At 42.1% G+C, this 16404-nt stretch overlaps 1 long non-coding RNA gene across 1 annotated transcript; it reads left to right on the top strand.

The window, feature by feature from the left end:
• Window positions 1–12034: 12034 nt before the first annotated feature.
• LOC308434443 lies at window positions 12035–14623 on the top strand. The gene is made up of 3 exons (XR_013975477.1): window positions 12035–12177; window positions 12547–12617; window positions 14448–14623. It is a non-coding gene; the product is annotated as an uncharacterized lncRNA (long non-coding RNA).
• Window positions 14624–16404: the final 1781 nt, after the last annotated feature.

Raw genomic sequence — 16404 nt, 5'->3', positions numbered from 1 at the left:
CAGTCTCAGTACTGGAAGCTTTGTTTGGTGACAAAAGGTGGCCAACTGGAACTTCATTTCCCTATTTGGAGACTTTGAATCTTCTTCATATATTTCTCAAAGTGTCTGTTGCACTAGGTCCCACACCACCCCCCAAATTCCACTCTATCCCAGTTGTCTCTCCCTGAATTCCCTCCCTCAGCCATATATCTCCCCATCCAATCCTTTGGTTCCCACTCCCTCCACCCCAGTCCACCCATAAAATCTTTTCTATTTCCCCCTCCCAGGAAGATCCATGCATCCCCCCATTGTCCCTTCCTCTAAACATAACCTCTCTGGGTCTATGGATTATAGCTCAGTTATCATTTATTTAAGAGCTAATGTCCACACACAAGTGTAAACATACCATATTTATCTTTCTGGGTTTGGGTTATCTCATTCAGGATGACTTTTTCTACTTCCATTCATTTGCCGGCAAATTCCATGATGTCATTAAAAGAAAAAAAGCTGAGTAATACACCCCTGTGTAAATGTAACACACTTTCTTTTCCCAGTCTTCTGTTGTGGGACATCTAGGTTGTTTCCAGTTTCTGGCTATTATGAACAGAGCAGCAGTGAACATGGCCGAGCAAGTGTCCTTGTGATAGCATGGCCTGTCCATTGGTTATATCCCCAAGACTGATCTTGAGAGAGATCAAGTCCCATCTTTCTGAGAGAACCTTTGTTGGAAGACTGTGCTTTAAAGTTCACATTTCACAGTGTCTGGATAAGCTCTCTGAGCTCAGCATTCCTAATCTTATCTCAAGAGTGTCTCTAAGTACAGAAGATGACCCCACACAGAGTTTCCTGTAACACGGTGTGGTTCAGCACTTAAATTTGGCTCAGCCCTTCCCACTGTATGACAATTGATTATTGGGAAAGTAAGTTGTTAGGATGCAAGGCTCTTTTCTGGGTTTTATCCTTTCTGTGTGACCCTTCGTAATCCCATCATGTTAAGATGCAGCACAAAGGGCTGGAGAGATTGCTCAGTGGTTAGAGCACTGACTGCTCTTCCAGAGGTCCTGAGTTCAAATTCCAGCAACCTCATGCTGGCCCTCAACCATCTGTAGTGAGATCTGGTGCCCTCTTCTGGGGTGTCTAAAGACAGCTATGGTGTACTTGTATATAATAAACACATCTTCAAAAAACATTTAATAAAAGATGCAACACAAGAGCTGCGCCAAAGCTAAGAAGATACCAGCACCATGACTTCAGATCTCTGAGCCTCCAGAGTCAAGAGCCAAGATAAACCTCTATTCTTAATAAATCAATCAGACTAAACACAGTGGTATTCATGTGTGTGTGTGTGTGTGTGTGTGTTTACGTTTCATTTTGTTTATCATTGTCAACTTAATTTTTCTGTCTTCCGTCTTTATCTGTAACATGTGCTCACATGTAGGGACACATGTGCGGGGGTGGGGTGTTACTATTTGTACTTGTTTGAAGGTCCAGGGGTCTTGTCAGAAGTCTGCCTACGAAAGTCATTCCTCTGAGACAGGCTCTCTGAATCAAACCCAGAACGTGCCTATAAGAGCTCATGTTCTTCTTAGCCAAGCTTGTACTGGGAATCCTCCTCTTCCTCCCGAGGCTGGGGTCACAGGCAGGTGCTCTGACAGCTGGGCCTTTACATCGAGTTGTGGCTGAAGACTTTGCTTTGTTGAGATGGTCTCCCGCTCTGCTGCCCAAGCTGGCGTCGAAATCGTGGGTTCAAGTGATTCTCCTGCCTCAGCCTCCCAGCTAGCTGGGAGCACTAGTGAGCACTGCCGCTCAGCTCGATGAGATGAAGTGCTCCTGTCCTTGCATCCGATCCTGTCACTGGGCTCCGGTGACTTTCAAGGCATTTGTGTTTTCTCTAGTTAAGGACTCAGTCTGATATCAGGCACTGCATTTCTTTGCTATCTCCTTATCCTCTATTCTGAAAAGAACATTCCCATGACTCATTTTTTTTTCTGTCCACAACACTGACCACTTTAAAACACACAGTGCCCTTCTTTGTCTTCCAACAGAAGATTTCTCATCTGGGGTTTGCCTAAAGTGTCTGCACGGTGAGGTGTACTGTCAGCCTGATGTCACTTGTGTGGTACTGCTGACCAGACCTACTCCATCTAGGGTTCAGGCTCTTTCTTAGAGAACCTGACCTTAGATTAAACTCTAACCACCAAGCCTGCACCTAGCACTAGAGACCAGGTCACTCCCGTAACAACCACCAGTCAGGAGGGAAGCAGAAGTTACAGTCGTACCTAAAGATATTTACTTATAAAAGTTTATGGTTTGGCTCCCAGCACCAGCCAATCATTTTAGAAGTCAACAAATATCACAATAGTGCCCCTCCCCCCATCAGATGTGTGCCAAGTTTATTTGCTCTCCTCGATAAGTGCTTGCTGAAACTGGGCTTGGGGCTTCAGCCTCCTTTCCTGCGGCAGTGATGATCGTGTGGGCTGCGCTCAAGCTTGAATAAAGACCCGTGAGCAATTCAGCAGAATCGGCTCCTTGGTGGTCCTTTGGGACTCACAAAACAGGTACAACACTGCCTCCTGTTCCTGGTGCCATATCCACAAGGTGACACATACTGTCCATCTGTTTCTCATAGGTAATTGTGGTCACAAAGTTTGGTAGCACAACCAGGGGTCAAAAGGGAAATATATTTCATGCTTTTGCAACCTTCCCCACAAAAGAAAATTAAAAGAAATAAATACAAAAAATTAAAAACAAACAAACAAAAACATCTTGTTGCTGAAGCTGCAGTGTGTTGTGCTATATCACACTTCATACCCTTTTGTTCAAACATCTTTACTCGTAAACATCCATTGCAATGACTTCTTGGTCTGGTACAAGGCCTCTGGTTTCTGCTACCCTATCAATACTGGATCTTCACCAGGACTCCTTTTGGACATCCTGTTGTTGCCCTGTGTCATGGAGGTCCTGCAGCTTTGGATCTGCAGGACAGGTCCCTTCACATGCTTCGGAAGTTCATAGCTACAGTAGACGCTGCTGTGGGCCAACTCAAAGTCCCAGATTTTGGCCTGCACTGTAGCTGAGTTGGTCAACTTTCCGGCTCTCCTATACCCACACCACCAAGGCCAGTTCTCCAGCATTTCCCTGGCTAGGTCACCCAAGTGCCACAACCAGCGAGGGACCCGGCCAGCTCTTCTGCTCCCATGGCCTCAAGGTTAGCTCGCCGTTGGTAGCTGGGCCAGCTCTACTGTGCCCAGGGGAGAGGCAGAGGCTGATCTCTGGAGTGCTGGAGCTGGTGAGAGGTTGGACCAGCTCTGTGCAGCCCTGGGCAGTTCCTGTGGCAGGCTGGCCTCTGGGTGTCTTATGCTCACCCTTCTCTTTTTTTTTAAATTTTGTGCCCATGATGGTTAATTAGTCTATTTTTCTCCTTTTGAATGCTTTTGTTTTCTATACGGAGACTATGATGTGTTCTAATTTACAAGTTCATGTGTCGGTTGGTCTACTACTTAGATCTAGAATATTAGTTTCCCATTAGCTCTAGCCCATCTCTCCTCTCTACGAGTACTATGAAAATTTCCCCCCTTGGTTGTAAATGTGTCATTCATTCATCTGTTTATCAGGCATGTCTCAGATATTTTGATAGAAGAAATAGGCACACCCTGTAGTGTCACTTTAAATTAAGTCTGCGCCACCAAAACAGTCATAACTGTTTTTACTTGGTGTTAACATGGAGATTTATTCTGCTATTTTGTGGTACATATCCTTGAATAGTTTCATGCATAAGTTAAATTTGAAAACACCCACAGGACTGAGAAGGCCTTCGGTGGATCCCTTCCTTTGTCATCAGAAGCCTCTGTTGAACAGGATCTGTCTCACCACTGGTCTGCTGGCCTCTGAGGGGGCTCTTGTGTACCGTTCCTATTTTACAATGAACTTATAGAGAGTACATCGTCTTTCTGAGTATTAATCAATGGGGCTCTGGTTTAAATACACTCGAATGAGATCTACTCTGTTCAAAATTAGGGTGAGAGTTGCATATGTATGATGTATTTATGCAACCATGTGGAGCTCGACCTGCGGCCAGGATCTCAACCCTAACGTAGGCAGCACCTTAAGCAATCACCTCCTCTTCTTAGCACGGATGGCCCTTCTGTGTGCAAACGGGCTGTGCCTTCGCTGTGTCCATTGCAGCTCATGCATTTCTGTAGCCACACTCTGAGGTGCTCTCAGCAAGAGCCTCTGTACACAGAGTCCCACCTTTGCTCATGCCCTTGTGGCCATCACCCTCCCTCCCTTGTGTCCTTCTGTCTTGAGAAATTCATTTGATTCCCATACCTTAAATGTTCAAATTACTTTTCTCTAGAGTGTCATTTACGACAATAATGTGTCTAGTCCATCATGAGGATTTCCAAACTCTCTGTGATTAGTGGAACTTTTCTCCTGCAATGGCAGGATGGAAAAAGTTGGGGGTTTTTATTTGTTTTTGTTTTTTTGTTTGTTTGTTTGTTTTGTTTTGTCAGCCAAATAAAGACACCTACACCAATAATTTTCTCATAAAACGTTAAAATTTACCTAGGGAAAAGGCATTCTTTGGGCATGTAATGTTTGCTGACTGAAGTGAGCTCACAAGGTCACCCATTACTGATGGCAGTGCACTGTCTGCTGGGCTCATTTAGTCCAGATGTAAATGTTTGAACATAATCGCACCTGGAAGGCTCTCGCCTGATGATGATTGCTACAGTCCGGGAGCATCCCTGGGGGAAGAGCTCCAGCCCTCTTAATAGCTCTCCACATGTCTGTTTTTGGTTATCCCTGACGACCCATGGCTACATGCCTTTTCTTCTTCTGTAAGAGCTAAAATTCTTCACATTTCAGTACAGTTTAGATAACTTCCCCGTCATGAGTGACCTTATGATAACGAGTTAAAATGACACACATTAGAAATAGATGCTGGTGTTAATAAGTCGTACTTATATTTGGTTTCTTGCTCCAATCATTATTTAATCATCATTTAATAATGACCTACAAAATGCTTCAAGATACCCTTTAGACATGATAAAACTCGAAAACCTGGAAATGTTTCCATCAGAAGTTGTTGATAGGTATATGATGGTACTTGATTCCACAGCTCTTACTCTGAGCATGCGTGGTGCTTGATTCCACATCTCTTACTCTGAGCATGCGTGGTACTTGATTCCACATCTCTTACTCTGAGCATGCGTGGTACTTGATTCCATATCTCTTACTCTGAGCATGCGGTCAGAGCAGAACCATAAAATGACCCTCACTACTCTCTGTAGCCCCTCCGTGGACAGAAAAGCAGAATCACTGAAGAAGTGACTAAATATGTCTTGCAATTTCAAAATTAGTACCTCTTTTTCTAACCATAAAGAATGTTTATGAATCAGGTCAAGAGCTGTACAAGAAATATGGGGGAAAAAATTATAGTTCCTTCGTCCAAAGACAGAGCAAATATTTTTGCACGTTTTTTACTCCAGTGTTCAAGTTTCTTGTTTTAAAACATGGTTATTTAAAATTTGCTATGTCATTACACATTTATGTCCTCAACATGTCCCTCAAACTAGGTGAATGAAAAGAAAAGTCACATTCTTAAAATAATAAATAATTATGAGGAAAGATACACCATGTCTAAAATTAAATATTGTGTGAGGAAATTTTCAAAAAGCTCACTAAAAATTACATGACAAAGAAAACTTCCCAAACTGAAGACAAGAGAAGATATTACTCAGCCTGTGATCCTGGAGAGTGCTTCTTGTGGCTGAAGCAGTCTTTGAGTCTGTGTGTCTGTGTGTCCATCCTGTCCTTCCCATCCTTTCATCAGATATATGTCACATGAACCTAAAAATTAAGTAGAAAATCCCAAACATAAAAAAGAAGCAGAAATTTAAAGTAAGTAAATTTTAATAAAGAAATAAAATTAATAGGTTATTAATAAATGGTAAATAAAATGAAAGTAAGTACATTGAAAATTAAAATTTTGGCAAAATAAAAATATCCTAAAATTAAAGTAGTAAACAAAACACACACACACACACACACACACACACACAAGACTTGATAAATATAATCCTTGAACTACAGTTTCTGTTCTAGGAATGGCAGAGACATGCCTAACATCTATGAAGCCTGTCTTTAATCCCCAGGACCAAAGTAGTTATACTTTCTGTTACCCCAAAACTATAATCACATTGAAAAGACCAAATACCAAACTGAGGAAAACAGACACACTGGGAACCATAAAATCCTAACTTAAAACACACAATAATTATCAACAATGTAGTGCCTATACTAAATACCTCAGTAAAATCTGAATAAAGGTAACTGCTTCACCTTAAATGAACACATATTAATAAGAGAGTATAATATTATTAGACACCTTTGTAATCTTACCAGAATTAATGTATGAGATGCAATTAATCTATGATGTAGATGTCACTTCATGTCATATTTCAAGGGTGGAAATACTGGATACTGGTACAACTGAAAGGGAACACCCATTCTCACATTCTTTTGGAGTAGAAATCGGCTTAAATCTTCTTTGTTTCTAGTCTATCAAAAAGTCTTAGGCCACTGTGCTCTGTATCATAGTCACTCCATTTTATAATATTTGTCCTCCAAGATATTCTTTATTAAAGAATATTCAAATGTAAAATTCTCATGACGTTTTTATGAAAGGAAATAGAAATGCAATGAATAGCAATGTGATTAAATTACATTTCAAATAAATTTAAAATTATTTAAAGCAATGGCTTTTGTGATCTTAATTAGCCCATAAATCAATTTGAGGTTATTTGACCTCTTTATTCAATATTCCTTTCTAGGAACATGAAGTATTTTTAGCTTTTGCTTATGTAGGTCACAGAATGTACAAAGATGTCTTTTTCTTTTATACCATCTGCACAAATGCTGCTAACTCCAAGAGAGCTTCAATAATAGTGATGTTTATCTTACAGTGATCTCTAGGCCACATTCTTTTCCTATTGTCAAGTGCATAACACTATGCGTGTCCTGAAAAATTACCTAATTTAATGTTTGAAATAGACAATGAAGTGGACATTTATATGTTTTCCATTTTACAGACAAGAAACTATGGTCAGGAAGATGGTTCATCCATTAAATCCCAGGCTCATAAACACAAAATGGAGACTTTAAGTAACTGGTACCAATTTGCAATTTCTGAGTGACAGCCAGATCTTTCTGACTCCTAACTTCAAATCTCTTAACTACACCACTCTGAAGTGTAACATGCTATCAAATCTTATATCTTTAACTTATATTCCAATTGACTGAACTTTAGGATTTAGAGAAAAAAATACATTTGAATTACAAATTTTAAATCAGCATTCTTTATTCCGTCTTGCAGACTTCTCAATAAAGCCTCTATTGAATTTTAAAGACTACTTCAGAAACTAGAACTCTCAAATGATTGTCAGTAGTGTTTGTCAAGAGAAAATCAGAAAGGTTCTATTAATATTTTTGAATACATTATATTCTTTAACGCAAATTTTGTGACTTAAAAGTCATGTTTTCCTATCCCCCAGGTTTCTTATGATAAAAAGATTCTGGAGCTGGAAAGATGGGCAGAGGAAAACTTTGTGGAGTAGGTTCTCTTTTTTCATCTTTGTGTACACTGAGGAGTAGAACTCAGGAGCCAGACTTGTGCAACATACTCTTTTATTATTAGCTGATCCAGCTTGCTGGCTCCAGGCACCCCATCAACTGTGGAGATTTTTCCAAAGGCAGGTTTAGAGTCTCTTAAACCAATGCTTCTCAACCATCTCTGAGCACATGCATTGCCTGACACGAAGGTCCTCATTCTCTGGTGCTGGGCTGGGGTCTGAGCATCCAGCTATTATGTGGATGTTGTTCCTTTGTGGATCTTGCCTTGAAAGGTTAAACCTCAGTTGCAAAGACCCCAAGTGGCCTTCCTTTCTTCTCTTCTTTATGGACTTTGTTTTAAGGAGACAGCATCTTACTACATAACCATATCCATCCTCCTGTCTCTGCCCTTCAGTGCTAATGTTACAGGCACAGCCCAGTACACTCACCTCCAGCTGGTTTTTATATGTTCAAGTGCATGCACCTGCTTGATTCCCTGAACATTTTGATACTCTCTCATGCTCCATTATGAGTGTTAAAGATGAGGCTTTGTGTGTTCTTTAAAATATTTTTTATAGCCTGAATTGGAAAAAATAAGTCACCAAAGAACTAATAAAGTATGCTCTTCAAAAAGTAGCACCTCTGGGGCTGGGAGACAGTTCAGTTCCTGAAGTGCTTGGTGTGCATTTTGAGGGACTCAGTGGTTAAGAGTACTGGCTACTCTTTCTAGAGAACCGGGTTCAATCCCCATCACCCATATGGCAGTTTAGAGCCATTTAACTCCAGCTTTAGGGGTTCTGGTGCTCCTTTCTGGCTCAAGTCCTTGTCTCTTTGATAATTTTGTTAGCAGGTGTAATGGCCGCCTTTCCTCTTGTCCTCTTTCATTCTCTTCCCTTCAGCTGAACTAAATATTGCTTTAAATCCTTCATTTAAATTTTTTGACACTTGACAGCAAACTCACATTTTAATAGGTGTGGTCTTATTGGAGAATTTATGTTACTGTTACTTTGATTGGGGTTATGCTTGGAGGTTTCAAAAGCCTAAGTGGTTCCCAGTGATCTCTCTTTTTTCCTCCTACTGTGGATTAGGGAGTAAGTTCTCAGCTGTGCTCCAGCACCAAGCTTGCCTGCCTGCCTGCCATTCATCCATCACGATCATGAAGTTGCCCTCTGAAACGGTAAGCCCCAGATAAACTCTTTCTTCTATAGTCACATTGGTGACAGCACCTCTTCTGAGCTATAGAGGTAGGAAAGACGGGCATTAGTAAAATGTCTAGTTTCTTTCGCAGTCACTGCTCTCAACTATGCTTTGGTTCAATTCTAAGTTTTCACCAGTCTAATGTCTTGGACAGATTCCATAACATTCTGGTGATGCCGTATTTGAAACATAGTCTAGGTATAAAACATTCTTGTTTCTTTAAGACACCGAGATAGTCACACATGGGAAGATTACAAAACAAGAGATGTGAGGATACAGAAACAGACATACAGATTCAGAGACAAAGACACACACACATGGGGGGGATGAGAGAGAAAGAGAAATGAAAATAGACTGAGACATGTGGAGAGAGAGATGGAGACTCAGCTCCTTGGGCATAGATGATATTTAATGCTATCGATGGTCAATATCATTGTGAGGTATAAGGAGGGTAAGAACATCTTAATCCTAGGTTCAGAAGAACTTTAGCCAGGCCTGGTGGCACATGCCTTAAATCCCAACACTCACAAAGCAGGCAGGAGGATCTCTGTGAGTTAGAAACTAGTCTGGTCCATATAGGGAACACTAGGACAGTCAGGGATACATACAGAGACTGTGTCTTAGAAAATCAAAGACAAACAAAGAAGAAAAAAAGACCATAAGAACCTTTGAGTGGCTAAGGATTATTTAACGCTCTCAGGTGTGGTTCCCATGGTTAAATTCAATCCATTCTCACCAAGATATAGAACCAAGAAGATGGACAAGCTGAGAAGCAGGAAAGAGGATGTGCCACAGATCTGAGCAAGAGGAGGGCCGGCATCCGCTTTTTACCCAAGGGCACCATCAGGGGTATGAGGGTACCAACTCTCTTGCTACAGTCCAGCATGTTGAGCTTAGACCATGCTCCAGAGGCCTGGATGTATCAAAGGAGTCAAAGCCTGGCTACCTTGGCAATGCTTGGCTTTACCAAGGTCCCCTATGTCTTTGAGGAAAAGAAAGATTTCCCCTGGGGCTAATTGTATTCATCCTTCTAATGGTATGTCTGCATTCCTTTTGTCTGGCCTTCTCCTTTCACATGCAAACAAGAGACCTCAGTGGCATTTGCCATGTTGTTTTACACTGAGAACTAAACCGGAACCTGGTCTGTATCATGAAACCCTTCTAGCCAGGGTCATTTTGGTTCCAGTTTTAGATATTGCTACCCTAGAAATAGAAGTTAGTATTTAAGATGTCTCCCACTAATGGGAAACTCTTTCAACAACTGTCTCCAATACTCTGTCCCAACGAGAACAACAAAGCACTGAACAAAGAGGCTGTAATTGTCCAATGTTGGTCATGAGATGTTAACATCCCCCCTCCTTTTTTTTTTTAGACACTGTGGACTAACACGAGCTGTTCAATTGGATTTCCACCTCTCAGTCCCCACTCACTGAACTCCAGAAGAGTCAAGAACAAAAAAGCCCACAACAAACCCCCAAAACAAAACACAAGAAACAAATAAGCAACAAACCTCTGTGTAAAGGCAACTAGTTGCTTTTATCCTTTCCCAATCTCAGGTCTCTCCTGCTCAGGATGAGGAGAGGCACTTTTCAGGGCAGAGCTTGATAAATGTGAGGAAGCTGGTGAGTCCTGATTTATAGCTTCTTCAAAGGTAACAAATAGTTCAAAGATTCCAGAATCAGGGGAAACGTCCCAGTCAACATTCTGCTCAGCAGAGGGAAAGGGGAAACCTGGGGCACTTTGATAGATACGCTCCCTGCTAATTTGTATTGTTCACCTGGTATTCTAGGGGTGAATGTTTTAGTTTTCCTAAATGTATTAAATAATGTCACAGTGTTATGATCAACTCCACTTTTGTCCTGAGTACTAATTATGGTGTTTCAGGTTGGGTCAAAGCACATAGAAATTGCTCCCTCATAGAGATAGCATGGTCTCAATCCTACTTGCTCCTTTGATACCTGGAAGTCTGTCATCTATCAGTGGATACTGACGGTATGGAATGCTTAAAACCACTGCCTGCAAAGATTATGCACAGAAAGCCTGTCCACCCCTTTGTTGTTTTCCAATAACACTGTATTGGAGGAAGCATGCCTGGGGATGCGGCTCAGTGGACCAATGCTTACCTAAAACGCCCGAGGCCCTGGCTTCATGTCTAGCACTGCATAAACCAGGGCAATGCCACAGGACTGTAGTTTCATCACTTTATGGTAAAGTCATTAAGGATCAGAGATTCAAGGTCATTCATTGTCAACTACAAGGGAATTCAAGGTTAAGTTGAAGTAGAAAGTGTCTCAGAAGAAGGAAGAGGAAGAAGAGGAGGAAGAGAAGGAAGAAGAGAAGGAGGAAGAGAAGAAGAGGAAGAAGTGGAAGAGGAGGAGGAAGAGGAGGAAGAAAAGGAACAGATGAAGAGGAGGTAGAGAAACAGAAGGTAGAGGAGGAGGTAAAGAAAGAAGAGAAAGAGGAGGAAGAGAAGAGGAAGAAGAGGAAAAGGAGGAAGAGGAGGTAGAGGAGAAGGAAGAGGAGGAGGAAGAGAAGAGGAAGAGGAGGAAGAGAAGAAAGAAGAGGAGGAAGAGGAGGAGGGGGAGGAGGAGAAGGAAGAGGAGACATAAACCTGATCGATAAGACACAAGACTATCAAGTGTTGGCAGAGAGCTGAGAACACAGGCTGAAAGCTTTCCTTTGGCTAGATCTGCAGCCTGTCTGTTGTGTAAAGCGCCGGTGTCTGGGGCAACACTTCTTCACAAGCATCTTTATGTGTTTGGCACATTATTTTCATTCTATGATTTAGGTCACTGGTCTAACAGTTACTTAGTTATATGACGTGGGAGGGAACCGAAAGTGTCTTTTAGAGTTTGTTTTTCTATGGAATCTTATTTCTAAAATTGCTTTCCCATTGTTTTAATTACCAAGATAAAATTTCAGGTGGTGAAATCAAAGCTGAGTTATATTTGGTGAGGCAGGCCAACAGTTAAAACGGAAGGAAATGTGGGGGGAAATTAAGTTGGTTTATTCCCAGATTTCACTCATCTGAACGCTTTGATTAGAAAGAACCGGGAAATAAGTCCTGCATCATTTTAATGGATCCAAGACCAGATGACTGCAAGGCTGCTAGTTTTTCTTCCACCGCCAAGGATGGGCAGGGCAGCTGATGCATCCGGCATCACAGGCATGGCCAGGCCGGGAGCGGAGCCAGATGCTGCGCCACAAAGAGCAGCGGCTATGGAGGGAGGGGGAGGAAAGAAAGGGCAGCGTCACGGTTCAGATGAGTGAAGATTCAGGTGGGAGGCTTAAATCCGGGGAGACCAGCGGCTCGTGGCGACCTCGCACGCAGCGTCCTTTCAGTCACCTTCGGAACCACAAATAGAAGCAGAGGGAGGCTGAGAGAAGGTAGATCACACCGCTTTTTCCGCAGGCGGCACTTTCGACAGTTGCTTCTTAATTTAATGCGCAGGCTTTCGTCTTAACCCTCACAAAGCATGTGAAATCCCGAACATCTTTTTAAAAAATTCCTAGAGCTTTTACTTGGCTGGACTGCATATTATTTTTAAAAAATTAATCCCTAAAATATCCCTCTGATCTAAATAATGGCTTGTATGGAAGAAATCGGTCACTCACTGGACAATAGGAAATAGCATATGCCACCGCGGGGAAAATTGCTCTTTGCGGGAGGCATTAAGCTTTAACTCATGAATAGACACAGTCCTACTGGGCCTTAGTTTTTAATTTATTAACTTAAATTTTTGTCTCCCCGTCAAGATACAGCGCGTCCTTCCTCGGGTTGCTTCCAGAGTAGAATGAGCCAAGCCTCCGGATCCCTGGATTAGGAGGTGTGCTGATACAGGCTAACGACTAATACGGGGGAATTCTGACCTGTGGCAAGTTTCCTGTTTCTGGGGCATGAATATCTTCATCCCTCTCATCTGGGACGAGTATAATGTCAGTTACTTCATCAAATTGCTGCCGGTGCAACAATGTGCCTTAGGGAGCCAGCGCCATGCTCCGCGCTGGGTGCTGCGCCCATCAGGGTTCTCACACCAGCTGCAGGTGGATTTGATCACCTCTCTGAGGTGATGGTGGGATTGGAGCTGGCCTTCCCAGTTGGTTGCACACTTTGGTTTGCTAAGTGGTTGAGAGAAGTCTCCGAGAACCCCTAGAATGCGACATCAGGGAGATGTGGAGGTGCTGGGGGCTCTACCTTCTCCCATTTCAGTTTAGCAAGGAAGGCCTGGAAATTGGAGCTTTTCAGGACAGGAATTCTAGCACTCAGGAGGTGGAGGCAGGAGGATTGCCCCAATAGAGGTCAGCCTGGACTTCAGAGCAAGATTTTGTCTCAAAATGAAAATGTAACTAACAAAAGTAACAAAAGTAAACACACACACACACATACACACACACAAAGAGAGAGAGATAGAGACAGAGAGACAGAGACAGAGAGACAGAGAGAGACAGAGACCAAGAAACAGAGAGACAGAAAGTGACCAACAGAGACAGACAGACAGATAGACACACACACACACACACACACACACACACACACACACAAGAGAGAGAGAGAGAGAGAGAGAGAGAGAGAGAGAGAGAGAGAGAGAGAGAGAGAGAGAGAATCACAGAGAAACATATACACACATATGGAGGAGAGACAGAGATACAGATGTGGAGAGCAACAGATAGGCAAATACACACATGTACATATAGAGACAAACACACACACAGACATACACACATACAGACATACACACATAGAGAAACACACACATGCAGAAAAACACACAGAGAGAAACACACATACACACACATACACACTCACTCACACACACACACAGGACCAGGGTTCAGGGCAGTCTCTGATTTCAGAGTTATAACTCTGTACAAGGTATTGTTTGAAGGCAAAGGCCTAAGTACTGAAGAAAAGATGACATTAGAAACAGTGGGGATGACTATGTCCGTCTGTCTTTTCATTATACAATCTGACAGTGACATGAAACTACAGATACACATCAAACACCTACAAGTGCAAGTCTGTGGGCCGTACTGAACTTACTGTACCTTATTATTCTGGTCCAATACTAATCCTGCATAAAAGAGACTTAGTGAGTCTGAATGGAGTTGTATTCACCACAGACCTGTTTAAAATGAGAAGGATTTCAGACATGGTTTCTTCCAAGGATTTTCAGATGTGCTTTGCCAGCTCATTAGAACCTCCTTAGAAGGTGTGTGTGTTGGTGGTGGGATCGGAGAGAGAACAAGTTCACAGAGGTTGCAAGTCCTTTGAACCCAGCCCTGTGCCATGCCCGGCATTGTGCCCTTTCACAGCCAGGGGCTCCTTTGATGAAATCTGCTTCCTGTATTTTAGATATGGGCCTTTTATTTCCAAGGCAGGCAGTGGCAACTGAGGTTGGAATCCACTGTCCTAAAAATAAAACACAATCAGAACAAAACTGAAAAAGGAAGAAAGAAAGAAAGAAAGAAAGAAAGAAAAGAGAGAAAGGAAGGAAAAAAGAAGGGAAGGAAGGAAGGAAGGAAGGAAGGAAGGAAGGAAGGAAGGAAGGAAGGAAGGAACTAAACATTGCCACACAGCTAGTAAGAGGCAAATCCAGATTTGGAATTAAGGATGCAGGCTTCTTGTTCAGCATCAGTTTTTTTTTTTTTTTTCTCAGAAGCTGGCTTCCTACCACTACCTCATGTTACACCTCTGTGTAAATCGTCTAAACATGTGCTGACCGTGAGGTACCCGTGACTGCCGTGAGCCCAGTGAATGCTTAGGGTGCGGCTGTTCCGATTTAAGACGGATCAAAGGATGGAGACATTTAGATGAGTTACCTGTTTTTCTCAGGCTGGAGAATTTATAATTATGTGCTTTTCTTAAATTTAAAAAGGAAAAAAAAATTCCACCAGATTTATCTGTACAAATATATGAGGAGTGAAATTCAACTTTTGATATAGGCTTGTGTTTTTATATTTATCACAGATGTAAAGCTCCTCCCCCAATTGAAATAAACTCTATAAAACTCAGACACTATTAATGATTCACCTTACAATTTTAAAGGAAGTTACTGTGAATACCTAAGTGGTTCGGTTTCTTTTTCAACTGATACAGTGAGGCACTCAAAAAATTTTCATCAAGTATTCAACAATTCATCTTTTGCACTAATCAACAGTTATTAGTACTATAGCTCACTTTTTACTTATGTACTTGATATATGTGAGTACAATATAGCTATCTTCAGACACACCAGAAGAGGGCATCAGATCCCATTACAGATGGTTGTGAGCCACCATGTGGCTGCCAGGAATTGAACTCAGGACCTCTGGAAGAGCAGTCAGTGCTCTAACCACTGAGCCATGGGAGATGAGCAGTGATGATCAGATTGGACTGTGTGTCTTTGCAGGAGCAGCCCTACCTTCTAGGTCTTCTGTTGCCTTGAATCTTATCTTTAGTTCATTTTTTAAGTCATTCTTTTTTAAAAAAATACCAACTATAGATGCTCTTTATTAATGTTATGTGCTAACAACCTATTTACTTAATAAGCAAATCAAGTGATACATTTAAAGCAGTATGAACAACATGAAGTTTCATTTTTAAATTGTCAGACTTCGATACTTTTCACATATTTAGGTTAAAAAAACCCACAAAACTGTGACAGTTCTGCTTTTGTTTTTTTTTATTGATTCTTTATGACTTTCACATCATATGTCCCATCCCTCATTTCCACCCTTCACTCTTGCAACCTTCTCCCCAAAATAAGCACATACACACTCACACACTTATACACACTCATACACTTACACACACACATACACACACTTACATACACTCACACACTTACACACACACACACTCACATTCATACACATACTTAGACACACTCACACTTACACACACTCACACACTTACACATGCACACTCACACACACATGCATACACACACACACTCACACACTTACATACACACACACACTCACACACTTACATACACTCACACACTTACACACACATGCATACACATACTCACTTACACACACTCACACTTACACTCACACACTTACACATGCACACTCACACACACATGCATACACACACTTAAACACACTCACACACTTACATACACACACACTCACACACACACTCACACACTTACATACACTCACACACTTACACACACACACTTACACACATGCATACACATACTCACACAAACTCACAACACTCACACACTTACACATGCATACTCACACACACATGCATACACACACATACACACACACACACACACACACACACACACCAAAACAAAAACCAAAGCACAGAAAAACATCACTGGCTGCAGTGCTTTAAACTGTCCCCACCTCTCACAGGTGGCAGCACTGGCCTTGGCAATGAACATATGCCAGTGAAGATGTGTGGACAGAGATATTCTGTGGGACACACTATGACACACTACACATGCTGCAGCTGAAGAGGGACAAGGCCGGCTTACACACTTCTAGGATCCTAGGGCCAGCTCTCCTGTCTGTCACAGGTAGCAAGGGGTAAGAAGGGCATCATCCCCACACACCACCTCATGTCAGACAAATAGTGGGGCCAGCCCTCGCTCACTCTCATCCTTGGGGCTG

This window comes from Micromys minutus, assembly GCF_963924665.1.
Source record: "Micromys minutus genome assembly, chromosome: 21".
Taxonomy (NCBI): domain Eukaryota; kingdom Metazoa; phylum Chordata; class Mammalia; order Rodentia; family Muridae; genus Micromys; species Micromys minutus.
Note: the sequence above shows the minus strand (reverse complement) of the source record. Positions and strands in the feature narration are given on the sequence as shown.